We start from the raw sequence: 7,196 nt of genomic DNA on the forward strand, positions 1-7,196 counted from the left end.
CAGACCCGGGGACTGGCCTGGGCTCTAAGCGAAAGTCTGCATGAAGGCTGGAGGAGAGATGGCATGACTCTAATTTCTGATGACTCCTCTAGCAGGAGTAAAGCACCCACTGGTGCTCCCAGAGCTTCCTGCTATCCTGGACACAGAAACCTCCCTCATCACTGTCCTTGAGCAGATTTTTGGTCAGCTGACACAGCTCATCAGGGTCCCAGGGAACAGCCAAGGAGAGGCAGGCACCCCACCCCACTGCTGCTAGGAAGTCAGAGGACACTGACCTGAGAGGCTCGTTCCAAATCCTAGCCTCTAACGGTTTGCGTGTCATCTCCCTGCCCACTGCTTGGTGCCAGGTGTGCTGGGATCTCCCTGTCCTGCCCCCTCTCTGTCCCCTCTCCCGCAAAGGCTTCCCCAGCAACAGCCTCTTCCTCATATTTCTGTCCTACTTGCTTGGACTCCATCTTGGTGCCTTCACTGGGCATTCATCTGGAGTGAGGATATATCTGCAGTGCTCGGGGGGAGAGAGGTTGCAGGGTGAAGTGGAAAGGATTGGGATGCAGGATGGATTTCTGAACCTAGAATGGGCCACCTCCATCCCAGGAGCCCTGGAAGAAGTGGATTCTGACCACCTGTCTCTGTGTCCTTATTATTTCTCCAGTTTGTCACCAATTATAGCGGTGACCACAGCCCACTGTCCATCGCCTTCACCATCACTTCGCCTACAGATCCTTGGTGCCTCTTCTTCATGATTCTAGCCATCTCTTTTCTCCTTCTTTCTGCCGGGGCATGGGAAAAAGCCCATGAGGCCAGATGGAAGAGTAGCTCGCTTGCAGCCTTTACAGTTCTGGGATGTCAGATTTGCAAAAGACCTTAAGGATCACTTTATCAACCTCTACCACAAAAATAATACCAGGAATCACCATTTATCCAGGGCTTTCTGAGATGTAGTATGTGTAATGGTGGAAGTCTAGTCCACCTGCTTTGGGATCTTGTCCTGACAGCTTTGTGACCTTGGGTAAGTTGCTGATCTTCTGTGAGCCTCTATTTCCTCATCCGTAAAACAGGGACGCTACAGTGTTTACTTCATAAGGTCCTTGTAAGATTAAACGCACTGGTAGACATAAAGCAATTAGAATAGTGCCAGGCATGCGCTGAGCGCTGCATAAGCACTGGTTGCTATTCCTGGTGTCAGGCTGAGCCAAGGGCTCTGTGTACGCTTGCTCTTCAAGTCCTTGCGATAGTCCTGGGAGTAGGTACCACCATCACTCTCACAGATGGTCACTCAGCCCCTTCCCAAACCCGAGACTTGACGCTTACTACTGGTCCCCATTCCATTTGACCAGGATAAGAGGTTGAAACTGAAGCAAGGGGTACGGTGGTCAGTGGTCCCTCTTCAGATTACCCAAACCTCCAAACCTCCTTCTCTCCCAGCCTTCAACCTCGTTCCTAATTAACAAATACGCCTTGAGCATCCTCTGCCTCCACTGTAGGGGACATGAACGAAGGAAGAGACCACTCTGCTATCTAAACACTTGTGACTAATTGCTGTGTACAAAATGGCAGCTAAGACTGCAAGATTGTGTGTGTGTGTGTGCGCGCGCGCGCGCGCGCGCACGCGCGCATGCGTACATGCACTGACATGTGCTCGATGCCATATAGATCGGTGTTTTTCAAATTGCAGCTCATGATCCATGAGAAATCATTTTAGTTAATTGCAACCATCACTTTAGAAACAAATAAAATAGAAAAATTAGTACATCACACGTACTATATGGTCTAGAATTTTTTATGGCAGGGTGAGGCTTTGGTTTTAATTATATATGATATTTGTATGATTGTGTGTACTATATGGTTATGGTGTAAAATATATTTCTGACCATGGGTCATGGCCAAAAAAGCCTCAAGGCCTCAGCTCTGGTGGTTGGGCCTCTGCCTCCCTTGGCAGGCCCCTCTCACTGCTCTACTCCAGCCTCACTAGCCCCATCATTTTGTCTTTCCTTCCTCAGGCCCTTTGCATGTGCTATTTTGCCTATTTTGCCTAGATGTGAAATCCTAATGTTTTTTCCTCATTTTTTCACCTGCCTGACATATATGCATCACGCAGAATGCAGCAATGGGTCACATTATCCCCCACCCTCAACTGATGAGGAAACTGAAACTCATAGAGGCTAAGCGACTTGCCCAGTGTCACACGGCTAGCCAGAGATGGGCTGAGATTTGAACTCAGGCTTCTCTGATCTCAGAGCTCAGGTTATTTCCCTAACACAATGAGACTTGCCTACTGACAGCCTCACTTCTTTTCTTCCGGGTCAGTGCAGTAACTGCTTCATGGTGTTCCAGCCCATGTTCCTGCCCTCAGAGAATGGTTGGCCCCTGTGGCTTCCTGATGATGTCTTCCCGAAGGTCTGCAACTCCATCTGTGACACAGGCAACAACAAGGTGGGCCTGGCCACTGTTGTGTGGACTGACTCTGCCTATCTCCCTCATCACAGGCATGCCTTCTGGGTCTCTGGGTCTCACAGAAGCTGGGAGCCCCTGTTCTTCACTCACTCCAGCTAAATCCTGCTTTTCAGAGCTGAGATCTGGGAGATCCCAAATAAAGCAGCTTTGTAGGCTCTGGCTTTGGGGAACATGGCTGGGGGGTCACTAGGGGCGTCAGGTCAGCTCAACTTTCATGCCCACTCAGTATAAGTCAGTTGTTCCCAAATTTGTCTTTCCAATACCACACTCATGATCTTTGCACTATCTATGTGTGGCCACAGGTTAAAATCCACTGATGCAGAGGATTGGGGGAGAGGCCATGGCAAGTTTCACCCCCAGCTCTCTGGCTTGGCACAGGTACCATTTTTGGAGATGTGGACAGTAGTTGGGGAGGAAGTTGAGCAGGCAGTGTGGACAGAGCCATGGATGTAGAGCCCTGGCTTAGCATGACAACTGACTGTATGCTCACAGTTGTCCTGCCTGTCACATGGAGATGGCCACCTCTAGGCAGTGCGTTGGCGGGGGCAGAAACTGGGAGTTCCTGGATGGATTTCACATCTAGGAGACTGCCCCTCCCCTTGGGGCCCAGAGCTGGGCAGGAGGAATTGAAATCTAATACTCAGAGACTCCTGGGCTGGGGGCCCTGGTCCCTTGAGTAACTGCAGGCTCTGCCCCTTCCCGGGATGGCCAGCCTAGGAGACAAACTCCTACGAGACAAGGCTTTCAGGCTGTAATTCTGCTGCTCCCTGACACTCCTTGGTTAGGAGACTGTCCACAAGATCATGGGTGCGATGGGTCCATTACATATCTGTGCTAAAATATAATAAATATATGACTGTGCAAAAAAGACATGTACTTCTTTATTTTACCTACAGTCATCTCTGCCTCTCTGCTGTTGCGGACAACATTATCATGGGTGAATGTCCAGGGTCCCCACCCACCAAGAACTCCCTGAGCAGGGACTGCCTCCCTGCTCCATCTTTGGGGTCCTGTGAGGGCGGGTGTTCTGTCTCCCTTCTTCTTTTCCTTCTGCCTGTATGGCAACGCAGTTGGGACAGCCTTTCTACGGCATGCGAGCTGTCGGGGGGTAGGGGGATTTGGAACTCGCTTCTTCTCTTGCTTCTACTTCTCCTCCTTCCTCTTTTTAAAACGTGACTTTAACAAATCGTCAATTGCAAAATAGTAATGGGGATGTAAAGTACAGCTTAGGGAATATAATCAATAATATTATAACTATATATGGTGTCAGGTGAGTGCAAGACTTATCGGGGGATCACTATGTAAGTTGTATAAATGTCAAACCATTATGAAAATTTTTTAAAAATTCAAAAATAAAATGACTTCAAAAAACTTTAAAGTATAAGATACATGCAGAAATGCACACATATCATGAGTATACAGCTCACTGACTTCCAACAGACCTGTGTCACCAGAACTCAGATCAAGAAACAGAACATTATCAGCACTCCCCAAAGATCCTTTTCCTCTTCAGCCCGTGCCTACAGCCCACTGTATAATCAAAAGGAAAAGATTCTTGCTCTGCTGATAGTTCTGGAGGGCTTGCTATACGCTAGCACTTTCATAATTATGGCCTTATTGGGTTATTACAGCAACCCTGTGGAGTGGATTATTATCTCCATTTTATAGTCAGGGAAACTCAGGCTTAAGAAGGGTAAGTGAAATGTCAAGGTCAAAAGGTCAGTAAGCAGTGGAGATTGATCTTCTATAGCCAATTGCATGTCACACAACACCACTACATTTTTAAATATGTGCAAAATAGGGTGGGTGAAGAGTTAGAGGTAGAATTCATATGTCATCAGAAATAAATCTACATGGACATCTCTGAGATTATTTGCCCAGAAACATCCCTTACTTCCTCTGGGGACTTCTGTCTACACTTTTCAAAATGCTTCCTGAGGAAGCTGTCAGGTTCTTACAGGGCTATAATTGATTGGTTCAGGAGTAGGTGCCTGACCAATCAGAGCTTTCTTGGGAATTTTGGTTTCATGCTTTCTCTGGAAATGTAAAAGTCAGCCTCTGATGGTCAGTGGCATGGAAAAAGCCAGCCTATAGTGTGTGTGTGTGTGTGTGTGTGTGTGTAGACAGAGAGACAGAGAGACAGAGAGACAGAGAGACAGAGAGACAGAGAGAGACAGAGACAGAGACAGAGAAGAGGAGGGGAGGGGAGGGGAAGGGAAGGGAGGGGAGGGAGAAGGAAAAGCAGAGAAAAGGTCCTAGAGGTGTTTGTATCCCAGATTCCAGTTAACCTCGAGGCTTTGCCCCATCCTTCCCCTTCCTGCAGCTACACTGCAGTGTGACATGCTCTCCACCTATCCAACGTATCCTCCTCCTACCTAAGCTAGACAAGCAAGTTGTTGCTGTGAGCAAAGGTTATGTCAATCAATAGACCAGAGAAAAAATAAGGGGTCTCTCTATTTATCAATTTATACACACAGAGATCAACTTCTGGCTCTTTGAGATATAGACAAATAAAATGGACCCCTCTATAGAGTGAGAATAAAGTAACTTATCTTGTGGAATTGTGAGGGTTGCCTCGCGACAATATAAAGCCCTGTGTATGGCAAACTTTCAGTGATGGAATATTTTGGCAGGGGAGGAAGAATCCATTTTCAAACCTTGAACCCAGCTTTTCCTTACAGTGTAATGCTAATTAATAAATGCAGAAGGAATGATGGAAAGAGAAAAATACCATTAGGGAAACACCACCATAATGACTGTTGCAGGCAAGAACCAGTAACGGATGTTGAAATTAGTGGGCAGAGAATGATGAGAAACATCATGCTTGCATAGTCTCAATGTGTCTCCCCAGAGGACACTTCTTAATTATCATGGGAAAGATAGCAACTGTACAGTAGAGAAACCTTATAGACCTCACTTAACCAAGTTATTAAGGTTAAATCACTAGTAATAAGACACATTCATGTCATGAACCTCCTGCTCTCATGCACTGAAAAGGGTATCTCACCTCTGTGGTTCTGCCCCCAAATGCATGCCCTCAAGCTTATCATGAGAAAACATCTGAAAAACCAAAAATTGAGGGACATTCTGCAAAATAACTGATCGATACCCTTTAGAAGTAGCAAGGTCACGAAAGACAAAGAAAAACTGAGGAGCTGTCACAGATTGGAGGGGACTAAGACATGAAAACTAAATGCAATGTGGGATCCTAGATTGGATCTTGAATCAGAAAAAGGACATTCGTAGGAAAACTAGTGAAATTCAAATAAAGTCTATAGATTGGTTAATGGTATTAGATCAGGGTTAATTTCCCGGGTTTGATCATTGTACTATCATTAAGATGTAAGATGTTAACATTAGGGAGTTCTGGATGACAGGTATATGGGAACTCTCTGTACTATGTTTCCAACTGTTCTGTAAGCTGAAATTATATCGAAAGAAAAAGAAAAAGAAAGCATAAATCCTTGAACCTCAAAAAAAAAATCTCAGGTGTGTCCTCAATATGTTTGATTAAACTAATGGTTTAAGTATAAAACACATACAAAATTTAAGGAAAAAAACTATAAAACCAAGCTAATAGCAAAAGCTGTAACTAAAACTCATGTAGAGACAGCTGTCAAAGACTTGAGGTTTACAGAGGACCCATCCCTAGAGCATTGAGCTCTGTGATCTTATTTCAGGGATTGGAATACACGGAGAAACTCAGATTCTTATTTCCATCTTATATCTGTTGCAAGAGACCCTTCCACTAATATTCCTCAGAAGGTGTTTGAATGCCTGTGATAACGAGGAGCTCACCACTCTCTTCCTTTGGATGACTTTTAGTTTGTGCTACTAATAGCAATGAGAAATTGGAATTGGAATGAACCTAAATGAATAGAGCTAAGTAATTGTAGCTACCATGATGATAGAGCACTGTTTAACCACTGAAAGTGATAAGAATGTGGCTTATCTTAATGCCTGGAAATGTGTATGTAGTAATCTTAAGTGAAAAGAGCAGACAGAAGCTGCATTTATACACTGATTACAGCTATGTTAAAATCAAAGTGTGTACATTAAGAGCTAGAAGATAATTTAGAATGGTGCAAATAGTTTTAGTTTTGAGTTGCCTACATTTTTTAAAAATTAGTATACGTGTAGAATTCTAAATAAAATTTAGTATCCAGAATTTAAACAAACAACCCTCCATTAAAGGACTTGAGGATTGTCATTTCAAGATTGATTGAGAATGGCTGCATGGAGCACTAGATTGAAAAGGATCCTAACACACAGCGTCCATGACAAAGAGTGATATGTTTGATTAGTGATGTCTGCCATGGGTAAAGGATGAGCAGTGGCCCTGTGCATGCTATGTAGTTGCCATCTCTTCTTGAGACACTGCCAACAACCAGTGTCACTTCTGTAGACATTCTGAAAGATGAATGAGCTATTTATGGAGCCATGTTCAGGAAGAGACCTCTTCTTTTAGTTACAAGTGGTAGGATTTGTGGCAAGTCACTGGGATAAAAGATGATATAAAATAAATACTAGTCTATGGCCATGCTACCCTGAACAAGCCTGATCCTGTCTGATCTCGGAAGCTAAGCAGGGTCGGGCCTGGTTAGTACTTGGATGGGAGACCACTTAGGAAGACCAGGTGCTGTAGGCAAAAAAAAATAAAAAATAAAAAATAGGGGATTGTAAGCTGACAAGGTCCTTGCAATCTGTGAGGTCAACCAAGGGTTGCCTCGCCTAAAATAAAA

The 7,196-nt window shown here is 44.8% G+C and overlaps 1 pseudogene; it reads left to right on the forward strand.

Moving 5' to 3' along the window:
• Nucleotides 1–6,983: 6,983 nt before the first annotated feature.
• Nucleotides 6,984–7,102, forward strand: LOC112475051 (annotated as a pseudogene).
• Nucleotides 7,103–7,196: the final 94 nt, after the last annotated feature.

The sequence above is a fragment of the Pteropus alecto genome, unplaced genomic scaffold, assembly GCF_000325575.1.
Source record: "Pteropus alecto unplaced genomic scaffold, ASM32557v1 scaffold7, whole genome shotgun sequence".
Classification (NCBI taxonomy): domain Eukaryota; kingdom Metazoa; phylum Chordata; class Mammalia; order Chiroptera; family Pteropodidae; genus Pteropus; species Pteropus alecto.